Source organism: Solanum lycopersicum, chromosome 2 (genome assembly GCF_036512215.1).
Source record: "Solanum lycopersicum chromosome 2, SLM_r2.1".
In the NCBI taxonomy this organism is placed as follows: domain Eukaryota; kingdom Viridiplantae; phylum Streptophyta; class Magnoliopsida; order Solanales; family Solanaceae; genus Solanum; species Solanum lycopersicum.
In genome coordinates this window covers 17,224,690-17,237,106 of record NC_090801.1, presented here as the reverse complement: position 1 = coordinate 17,237,106, position 12,417 = coordinate 17,224,690, and positions in this window count along the sequence as shown.

Sequence of the window (12,417 nt, the reverse complement as noted above, 5' to 3'; positions counted from 1 at the left end):
AGTTTAACTAATGAAATGGGAATAATCTTATCTTAGGTAGTCTAAAGGATCTATTTAGTGTGTGTGAAGGGATTGTATTGGCATTCGCTCCATAACTCACTCAAGTGAGCCTTAGAATCACCTTTGGAATGAGAGTCTCATGTTTATGTGTTTTAAAGTGTTCTTAACGTTATGTGTGGTATCTTATACTTATGTTATGAAGTTTTACTTAAAAGAGCAAGTTTTGTACAAATGTCCATTTCTCATGATTAAATGCATTATGCCATACTTAGTGCATGCAATGTACTAATTCCATACATTTTTTAAATCATTAAAGTTGTAGGTGGAATTTGAGATTACGTGAGGTGGAAGCTTTGATTAGTATTCATTCAAACGAAGTTGGGGTATATCCTCACTTGACTAGAGGACATTACTACCTTTTGTTTCTTTTATTAAAATTATTGTAATAGACTAAGTATTTCTATATTTCGATTGTATGGGTTGTGTCCTAATCATTCTTGAGTCTACGGTTGGCGTATGTTGAGATTTAGTATTTTGCATCATTTTATATCAAAGACGTTTTAAGATATTATTCATGTGAAAATTGTTGATTCTGCAATACTTTTCATACATGTATGCAATGAATGATGTCTAAGGGCTTGTAAAAGACCTCCGAGAGGTCAAGTACGCCGTGTGACGATTCGAGAATGCAATAACTTCTAGGGTCCACTCTCGAGGCGTTACATGGGGAAATCCTGGGGGGGTCTATGGGTGGAAAAAATCATAGATTATTAATATAACATAACTCAACTTAACTCAAAGCCCTAAATCTATCTTGAAAACAATGGACGAAATCTTTTTCTCTTTCTTCTCTTCTTCTTCTTGTATGCTTCTAGATAGAGAATTATATAAAGAGAATTTGGATTCTTTGAAGAATGAGTTAATTATTAGTTTAGGGGCCTATTTATCTTATATATGTGGTTTAATAATTAACTAACAACCTCTCTTAAACTCTAGCTAATTAATAATTATCCCCTAAACCCCCTAACTAAAAACACTTAACTGAAAACTGTCTGGACTCATGAAACTTCAACCCACGGACCGTGGGTGAGTCCAAGAGGCGTATTGTCAAGTAGTGGATGAGGTAATGAGGCTTAAACAAGCAGTCCATCTCAGATATTGACCCACGACCACAACCCAAGGGGCGTGGGTCCACGTACCGCCTGTAGGTGGCAAGTGTAGGTGCTGCCTATTTTAACAACTTTTGGGTTGTTTTAATGATCCTTCTCAGGCAACCCTTCTGTGGTCTTTGTGGGGTCGTACCTTGAATCCTTTAAATTAAAACCTTTATTCTAAGTACGGGAATCATTTTTATAATTGAAACCCTCATACAAAACTCTAAAAGTCTCACAAAAGTCTTTAGAACTGTCACGACCTGAAAGTACCCCCTAGAAAAAGGGAGCACCCATGGGTCGGAACAATTGTGTACTTGACCTTTGAGAGGTCTTGTACAAGCCTTAGATATCATTCATTACATAACAAATGAAAAGTAGTGTGGAATTTTAAACTTTTCACGAATAAAATAATAAAAGGAACATATTTCATAAAAGCTAAGGAATGATCTCATCTTTGCAAGCCAACTTATAGACATGACATAAATAATCTTAGGGACACGGCCCTTTACATTTGAAAGAAATACATACTAAAAACTTATAAAAAACTAAAAGAATTAAGAAATATACACTCGAATATATGTTGTTATACTTTGTATTGAGAGAATCTTTCCCAAGCTTTGCCTTCTAAACTTTGACCTTGCTTTTAAACCTATACTTATATAGTATAGAAAAGTATGGGGTTAGTACAAACAATGTACTAAATATAGCATATGCAAACACATGGAAAAAAGGACATTTTAGTATAAATACACTTCCATGCAAAATAAGTAAGACCTTCATGAATATAGAAGTAAAACGACATAAGAATTATCATTTAACACTTAGAGAAGGATATCCATAATTTTAGCAAAAAGAACCTTGTTACAGTGAACTACCCAAAATTTTACAATGAATCCCTTAGCATGACAATGAACACATTTAATATAAAACAGTGAACTTCCAAAGTCAAGCCAAGAGGAGATTAACTCATTTCCGCAGGAGTTTCCCTAGCTAAGGTTATCCTAAGATTCACCAAGGTAAGACATGAAGGAAACTCCATACACCTCCTTCAATACACACCTAGGTGATCCCCAAGACTACCCCGTCTAGGATTACTCACCTCGGGAGAACAAGTCCCCACTCAATGAAAAAAACATAAGAAGAACACTCCAACAACACACCAAGACTTTCCTTTCGGAATGTCTAATTGGTGCAATGAGTATATGGCATCTCATTCCACCACTTACCCTAAGTACTACACTTTTTTAGAAGACTTAGCTCATTAAATTCATAAAAGACTCACCAAGACTTCCTTTTCGAAATGCATACCTAGTGCAATGGATAGATAGTGTCCCATTCCACTACCCACCCTAAGTAGTACACTCTTTTAGAAGACTTACCTCACTCAATTCATATAAGACTCCCAAGACTTCCCTTTCGGAATGCCTACCTAGTGCAATGGATAAATAGCATCTCATTCCACTACCTACCCTAAGTAGTACACTCTTTTATAAGACTTAGTATTTTCATTTCTTTTGTGGGGTTAGCGTAACCTGATACTTCACTTGTCGAAGAAGGGTCCCTCCACTTTCCAAGACTGAGGTGTTTTTCCTTAGCTTTTACATGGCCTTCCCAATAGATACACCTATGCGAGCGCATAGTTAAGGGATAAGGAGAGAGATACTAAGTAACTCACTCTCTTCTCATAAGGAGTACTCATCTCAAGAGGTACATTGGAATACAACTTCTCTACTCATGAAGTATAGACACCCCTTCTTCATATCCTCTCGGTGCTAAGCATAACTCCCCACAGATTCTCAACATTCATTAGTAAAGGTCAAGGATTACTTTTGGACACCACATCTCAAATCACAAAGGTTATCCATCATCCAACTTACATTATAAAACTGTTTAGAATAGTGAGGTTGCTACTAAATACTTTTACTCAACTCACGACTAGTGTTCACCAAAAATTCCCCTTTTGACTTAGCTTCATTCATTCATTCAAGTGTGAGTGTGTGTTTACGTCTGACCACACATTTAACATAAGCATCATTTCATTTACATTTCATTCTACACATTCTTAAACCTTCTTTCATCACATCACACACTTTAACATGCTTCACATAATCATATAAGTCATTTAGATATAATCCTTAGCATACTTTTCATAACAAGCTTCATAAAACACATTAACAAGAATAACTTCATTTCCATATTTGTTCACATAATATATCTTCATGACCTCATTCACAATACACAAGTAATAACACATTCATACAATTAAAGTAAACACCGCCACTAAGAAGGTGGACCATACCACTCAAGAGCATTTCATAATTAAAGCTAAACAACATAACCAACTTACCCATTAATCCAAGCACCCATCACCCATAATATAGTACTCAACAATTCATCATAACTTATCCGTTAGGGAATTAGCTAAACATCAATAACAACACAAGTAAAACAAAGCTCAAAGACTACAACACCAAGCCCATTTAACCCATTTCTTAAGCCAAAATTTGATAAAAAGCTTTAACATGGTTTCATTGAATTTTTAGCATTAAAATCACCAACTAACCTTAGAAACATCATATTTGAATCATTACAAACATTTTCATGCAAGACCCATACTTAGAGTCAAAGATAGAAGAAGTTTGGGTTGAAAAAACTCTTTTTGAAATCTCTTAGAAAAGGCTTGAATGGAAGAGAGTTAAAGGATGACTGCCATACTTCACACAGTATACACCCCAATGACATTTGATTAAGAACTTGACCACCAACAGCCCCCTTCTAGACCATCTTGAGATCTAGCTTCCATGGTGACTTGAGAGAGTCTTTTAAGAGAGGGATTTTAGGTTTTAGGAAATGGAGACTAAAATTAGGTGTTGAGGATTGAAACACTTTAATATAACTAATAAACCCTAAAATAAACGTCCAAGGTGCTTAAAAGACTTGGGGTGAATTTACCAAACACCCCAAGCCAAGGCAGCCTTTTAGCAGCTTTTGCAGGTAGCACAAACGAATCCCACAACGGGTCGTTTTCCCATCGACGCCCCGTTGGTGGGGGGGTCCATCGATGGGCACTTAGCTTCAACACTTATCAGGCTAGCCTACCTTTCATGGACAATTGTCTCCCAAGGTAGACGGGCCGTCGTTTGAACAACGATTCGTCCCTTGTGGCCATCGTTGGGTCACTGCTTGGCAGTTTCTTGCCAATAGATGGGGTCCTCTTTTAGGGCCCCTCGTGGGTCATAGATGGGATTGTACCCATACGTTAAACCCCTAAACATAGTCTTCTAGGTATTAGGAACATCCCACACCAACTTCAAAAAAACACGTAAAACTCACTCAAACACATCAAGACACATGAACACTTTCTAAGACACACCTTCCGAACGTCATGGACGTTCTTGGACGCTTGACTGCCAAACTTAACAAAACTCACTATTATAACTCATTTTATTACAATATTAACTCAAGATACAATCACGAATCACTAGTTCACCTAAGTTCATTTTAGGGTGTTACAGGAACTCTCTAGTTTATTTCACTAGTTTATAAGGCGTTGCAATATCTTCCCCTTGGGATAATTTGTCCTCGAATGGAGATTCTAAGCACTTCTTAAAGTAAAAATTCTATACTAGCATCCCACCATGCATGTACTACATCTTAATGCACATCAAGGAAGAAACTCCAATTCCAAGCTAAGCATATTCAATACAACGCAAGGGAGTAAGAACTACTGCTACCACCCAAAATGCATGAAATTCTATATATATTCATTTTCAAGGAGGAATTAACATCTCCTAGCTAAAAGTTTCTCAACACACACTCATGGAGCCTAAATGCAAGTTACTTTCAAAAATCATTTATTCTAGGAGGAATCTTTCAACTCCACGCTAAGACATGCTCATTAGTTCATCTCATGAAGTCTATATGTCATTTGACTCAAATGAACTAAAACATGAGGAAAACAATGCATATAAGTCATTTCTAAAAAGACCTAAGCATTTTCATAAATATACATATTAGGATATCATGGCAACACATAATCACACAATAATCTTACTAGATAGTCACACTATCTCCTCATAAGGAGAAAGCCTGCACAAACTCTTATAAGTGTCATTCTTACTAGAGACAAATTTCAAAGTCCAATACAATAAGTCACAAAAGACAAAAAATCAAGAAATTACTAAAGCATAAAACGTATACCGAAAGGTACATGAGGAGATCAATCTTGATCTTCTTTAGATTGGAGAGCATAAAACCTATTCTTCTTTTGAGGCTCCACATCCACACTACTAGAGACAACTTGATTACCCTCTCTTATTGTAACTTTAACCATTGGGCAATCTTTCATCTTGTGGCCACTCTCACCACAACTAAACCAACCCTTTCTACTGGCCAAACATCTAATGCCTCTTACCACACCTAGCACAAGGGGCCATAGGGACTCATTGCTTATCCCTTATGGCCTGGGAGTAGACACCCTCTCATCCTTATGCTTAGGAGTATTAGAAAAGCCTTTCCTGAAAAACTTTTGTCGATTCCTAGAACGACCATGTTCATCAGACCCATTATGAAAGGACATAGTTATCCAACCTAGACCTCTTTTTCTCTTAATTTTTCCTCTTCAATTTTATCTTCCTCAATTTGTTCGGCATACACCATAAGTCGTGAGATATAAATATCATCATAGAGCATTTCTGAACAACATTCTTTTTCTACTAAGTGGGACACCCCGTCACAATCCTATTCATCCTATCCCTCATATTTTCTACCATAGATGGAGCATACTTAGAAAATAGAGTAAACTGCAAGGAATACTCTTTAACACTCATGCTAATTTGCTAAAGGTTGATGAATTATCCCACCTTGACCTCCCTCAACTCCCGAGGAAAGAACCTATGTAGAAATACATCTTTAAACATCTCCCAAACTATGGAATCTGGTTCTACGAGCCTACATTCTTTCAATTATTCAAACCATATTTGAGTTACATCCGTCAATTGATAAGCATGTAGTTCTGCTTTTTCAACCACACTTACTCACATGAAATCTAGCACCTTATAAACCTCTTCTATAAAACCATTAGGGACCTCTTCCATGTTGGAGCCACTAAACTATAGTGGGTTAACCCTCAAAAACTTCCCACCCTGGAAGCATTTGTACTCCTTTTTGGGCTCGCCAGAGCCACAACATCCCTATTAGCTTGTATCATCAAGGCTTGAGCCAACAATTGTACATAAACCCTAAACTCTGCAGAGTGATATTCTCAATTGGAGGTTCATTTGGAGATTAAGGAGGAACTAGGGAGGAACCTCTTGCTTCACATTGCCTTCCACTTATCTCCTAGCATTAGCCCTTGTATTATACATACCCTTAAAACCATAGGGCACGGATTACAATAAGGACCTACTAAAACCAAATCTTTGGCAAGACTAAGAGAATGAAGTAGTGAAATTTCCTAAACATCCAATAGTCTCCTATTCATTAGTGTGACGCGCTTCACATTTATGAACAAGACTCTACTATACGTGGTTTAAGACATCCTAAAATCATCTCATAACCTTGTGATCTTGTACCATATTTGTCACGAATAACGGGTACCCCCTAGACGTAACACAACATACAAGACACCAAAAATCTTTATACAATCCTCATAGCGTATCATGAACATAAGATAATAAGAAGGTACAGGTAAAACTTTTTACAATTGAAGTCATTTTCATAAAATCAAGTGGAATTCTTTACTACACTTTGTCTCAAACCATCTACTACAACTTTAATATAAAACTCTTGGAACATAGCCAATACAATAGTTTCAAGATGAAACTAAAATACATAAAGGAACTAGTCGATTTTTTCTTCAAAGCTATGAGGACTCACCAAGATCTTAACTCCTTGCAACTTATTGAAATCTATCTCCGAGAGTATAACTCAATATCCAAACCCTATATTTGATGAGAATGTAGGAAAAGTATGTGTTAGTACAAAATTTACTAAACATGTTAGCTAGCATAATCATTAGAGAATAAGACAAGGTTAGTCAATTTAAGACATAATCAAAAATCATATGAAATACTTCATGAAACATCAACTATAAGCACAATATATAATATCATCATAATAAGGAAAGTATCAACATAAGCATCACATAAGCATTATTTGAATCTTATTCATTTATATCATAATATAACTATATTCAAGTAACCTAAAAGCATACATTTGCAATTCATGAATAGCATCCCATAATACCACCCAAGCCATGTATCCTTTTCGGTCATCTTAATCATAGTCTATATACATGGTCAAGTCTTTATGATTTTCTACCATAAAGGAACCATACTCCTATGTAATCTCAAAGCACACTTGTGCAATGATTAAAAGGCATTTCATACTACCGTTCACACTAAGCATGCTTGAAAGGCATTCCATACTACCATTCACGCTAAGCATAACTTGAAGTCATTAGCATTCCATACTACCATTCACGCTAAGCATAACTTGAAGTCATTCTAGTTATATTTACCATCCTTTTGTCTCATTATTATCTTACTTCATATAGACAAGTAACTATCACCTTTAGTCAATCATATCTTGGAAGGCAACTATAGCAACAACCCAAGCTAAGTCTATACTATATAAGAGAAAAATTCATAAGTAGCTTCAAGTCATACTTATTCAATATATGAGTAGCATCTCATACTACTATCCACACTGTGTACCACTTTAGACTATCATACATTCTCACTAGTTAGGGACTAGTCCCTCTTTACTATTTGTCATTTATCATTTTAAGAAACTTCTCTATTTAGTACAAGGCAAGTCAAAACACATGAAAGGATCTATTTTCCAGTTCAAGGCTACCAAGGAATAACCCTATAATAGAATAAGACATGCTATCTTCTTACTCATATAATTATATTAAGCTTAACTAACTACCTTGGAAGGTACACTATCATGCAAGTCCTAGCTATACTAGGAAAGACACAAGTAGTCCATCTTATCTACCATGAAATATTCTTAGACAAACTAAGTCATGATTCCCTTAAATCACACTATGATGCTAATGCAAGCTACCATTAGGAGAGTATGATTCTCAATCCTAAGCTACCCTTAGGAGAGTATAAGTATTTTACCCTAAGCTACCATGAAAAGGTCTTGGCCAAACCAAGTCAAGTTATCATGAAAGCATTCTAATAATGTCAGTTCAAGCTACCCTTAGGAGAGTATGAATCCTCAATGCTAGGATACCATGACTACTCCTACCTCATGCTACCCTTAACATGCATCTTACAATGTTAAGTCAAGCTATTCTTAGGATAGTATAGATCCTCAATACTAAGCTATCCATAGGAGAGTATGATCTTCAATCCTAAGTTGTCCTATCTTGGCCTTGCCTTACCAAGTCAAGCTATACGTGAAGGGAACATATATCACAACTTCAAGCTATTCTAGTATAACATGATTTGACTCATTTTAGGATATTAAGAAAACCTAGAATCATTCTATCTGAGAAAACCTTGGATTTCCTAGCATATTATGCCTACGTGTGTAAAATAAAAGCAGTACACAACAATATCACATCATATTACCTTTTACCCCAAAGACCTAATATTGATGACTACGAGCCCTATTATCAAGCTTTACTACTTACTATCAGCTTTGCTCCTAGATTTCAAGGCATTCTAATAATATTTCTCATTAGTACGTGATTCTAATCATAATTGAACATAAAGGTTCAATTTCATATTTACAAGTCATGATCCATCATATGAACTATAATCTAATTCAATTCATTTTTATGTGTTCCTATCCTTGCACAATTACACACATGACATTGATTTTAGAAGACCAATTAGAATTCCTCAATTCCACCTCTCAAGGCATAAACCCACAAAATATAACATTCATCAAATATACTAGGGTTTAACATGGAAATCACATAGTTTCATCATAACATCATAAATAAATGATAATTCATTCATAATTAGGTATTATCCACTAGATTGGAAGAAAACCCTAGCTAAAATTGGGTTTTTAACTTCACAATGGGGGGGAACCTAGAGGATCTATGGGTGAATGAACTCATAGATGATTACGCTAACATACCTCAACTAAAAGACCTAAAATCATTGTGAAACAATTGAGGAAATCTACGACTCTTCTTGTTCTACCCTTCTAGAGAGAGAATTTGGGTTCTTTGAAGAATGAGTTAATGAGTTTGTTTAGGGGCCTATCAAGCTTATATATGTTGTTTAATAAGTAATTAAGCATCCTCTCTTAACACCTTGATAATTACGAAGTAACCCCTAAGTCCCCTAACTAAAAACACCTAAAAACTTCATTCACTCACGAAACCCCACTGACGGACCATGGGTGGGTCAACAAGGCAAACTAACAAGTCGTTGATGATATACTGAGGCTATAAGAATAAAGACATCTCAGGACTGACCTACGATCCCAACCCACGGGACATGGGTCCACCTACGATGAGTAGGTGGCAAGCGTAGGTGTATCCAATTTTAATAGCTTTTGGGTTGTTTTAAGGGTCTTCCTTAAGGACCCGTTGGGTGGTCTTTTGGGAAGGGGGTCGTACCTTGATGCCCTAACCCTTACACTGTAATTCTAAGTACGGGAATCATTTTTATGATTTAAACCCTCCTACCAAACTCTAAAACTCTTATGAAAGGCTCTAGAACTCTGTAGTTTAGTTCATTAGTTTTCAGTGTTAGGACCGAATTCACGCACACACACTAGATGAATGAAGAACACAAGAACTTTCTTGAGAAAGAGATGAGAGATCTAGAGAGAGAAAGAGAAAACCCAATATTTCGTGGTAACACCCCGTGAGTAAACTTCCACGGCGGTGAGGTATATTTATATTAATAATCAGAGTATTTTTGGTTAGAGAGAATAAATAGGAAAGCCTAAAATAGAGAATAAATAGGAAAGCCTAAAATAGAGAAAAAATAGGAAAACCTAAAATTAATCAGGCTCCACTACCTAACAATTCTGCCACTTGGAGACTGACTCAGTCATCCAAAAGATACATTCTCAAAAAAAATCTCTTCATCATCAACATCTTTACCGCACCGCAACATCTGTAGCAACAACTACAGAAGACCAATCGAGGTTTTACATAACCTCAGTTTCCCAACATCAACACATTTCGTCAACATGTCTGTCGGGTTCTTTGCACCCTCTATCTTCTCCAAGCACATATCACCATCCTCCACTGCCTTGCGAGTGAAATGGTATCGCCTTCTGATGTTCTTTGTCTTCGAATGATAGACTGGATTTTTAACCATCTGTATGGCACTCTGGCTATCTGAGTAAAGAATCTTCTCGCTCTGCTTCTTGCCCAATTCCTCAAGATAATCTGCCAGCCATATCATCTCTTTCCCAGCTTCAGCTATTGCCACATACTCAGCTTCAGTAGATGAAAGAGAAACACACTTCTGAATCCTGGACATCCAACTCACTGTTGTTCCACCTATGGTGTACATGTACCCGGATGTACTCTTGCTCGAGTCAACATCCCAACCAAGATCAGCATCCACAAAACCCTGTGAGCTGCTTGTATAACGGTAAGGGCATATATGAGCCACTTTTATAACGAGGGGTATATCAGCTCTAAATGACAAAGTTGAGGGGTATATTAGACCCTTTTCCCATTTAATAATTGTATTTAATTAACGCATGAGATGTGATGCATGAAACCCTATACATGTTGTAGCCCTGGAATTTTTCAACCATTGTAGGTAATTTTACTCCATCTGTTTCATAAAGGATGGTGTAGTTTGACTTGGCATGAAATTTAAGAAAATAAAGAAGACTTTTAAATCTTATAAATTAAAGTTATGTCAAATGTATAAAATTGTCCTTTAACCTTTTGGGCTTAAACATGCCACGTGGAAAGTTGGATAAATTGTTACCAAAAAAAGGTCATTCTATTTTAAACAGACTAAAAAGGAAAGGAGATCATTCTTTTTTAGACGGAGCGAGTATTATTTAATTCTTGTATGCTTAGTATTTGAATAATAATCAAATTCTTTTGGTACTCTTAAATAAATAGTTAAACTAGTATAATTTAGTAAAATAGTTAATTGACAAGCCCTTTGGGTTCGATAATACAATTCTTTTAAGAATCATTATATTACTTGTGCAAACACATACACTTGTGTGTGCAATTGGGAGCAACAAATTTTTGTTGTCGTTGCTTAGTACTAGAAATTAACTATATTCATCTAGGTTATACTTTTTATTTTTATTAATTTATTTTATTTTATTTTATAGTTAGATTTTCTAAACAAGTTATTATATTTTTATTTGAACAATTTTGTAGTCTTGTTGATATGGATGATTGGGAAAATCTTGATTGGGTGATAAGTATTCTTATAAAATTCTTTTATTTGTAATGGACACCACTTGAATATCGAGCGTCCTATATGTCATATATGTGATCGTCAATATATTCATTGGAATGCTTTTCTTAAATCTTATTCTCTTCCCCGAACCCCTAGTATGATTCTTCTATTATTTGTGACATAGGCAGGGGGCGATGAAGTGAAGAATGTAAAACAGGAATTGCACAATGTGAATTCACTAATGGAATGTATGGGCATGCTGGACACAATTAATTTAAAAATTATGGAACAAGTATTTGAATACGGGGAAGAGCAATCAAATATCATGAAACTGATGAATTAGCTTGATGATATTCAATTATAAATTACAGTCCAAGCCAAATTTGAAGAGAGTGAAGCCCAACAAGGACAAAGTTATGGAGAAACAAAGATAATGATCAATCTTGGATACAACAACAAACTCAACTTCTAAAGTTTCAAGAGTCTATCTATGATGGCCTAATATACATGACAACCCAACTGATTAAAGGAAGAGTTGATCTAACACAAGAAATAGATCAATTTGTCTCAGATATTCATGACTTAGAGGCTCACTTGAACGAAAAAAATTGAGGCGTCTGAAGCTCAATTACCAATTGTCGTGGATGATGACCAATTAGTGTAGAAAAAAGATAAATTTCAATCATTTAACTAAACCTTATTCCTTAATATCGATGTTCAAAAAGAGTACAAAATTGAGAATGTTGTAAAAATTGTTGATTTGAAGTTAAGGCAACTTGAATCTCATTCAAAACACTTTTCTATATCATCTGAATTAATGGATGAGTGTATAGATGAGGTACAAGGCCCCTACATCCTAATGTGTTTTAGTCCATGTAGACATAACGAGATTCCTCACCTAA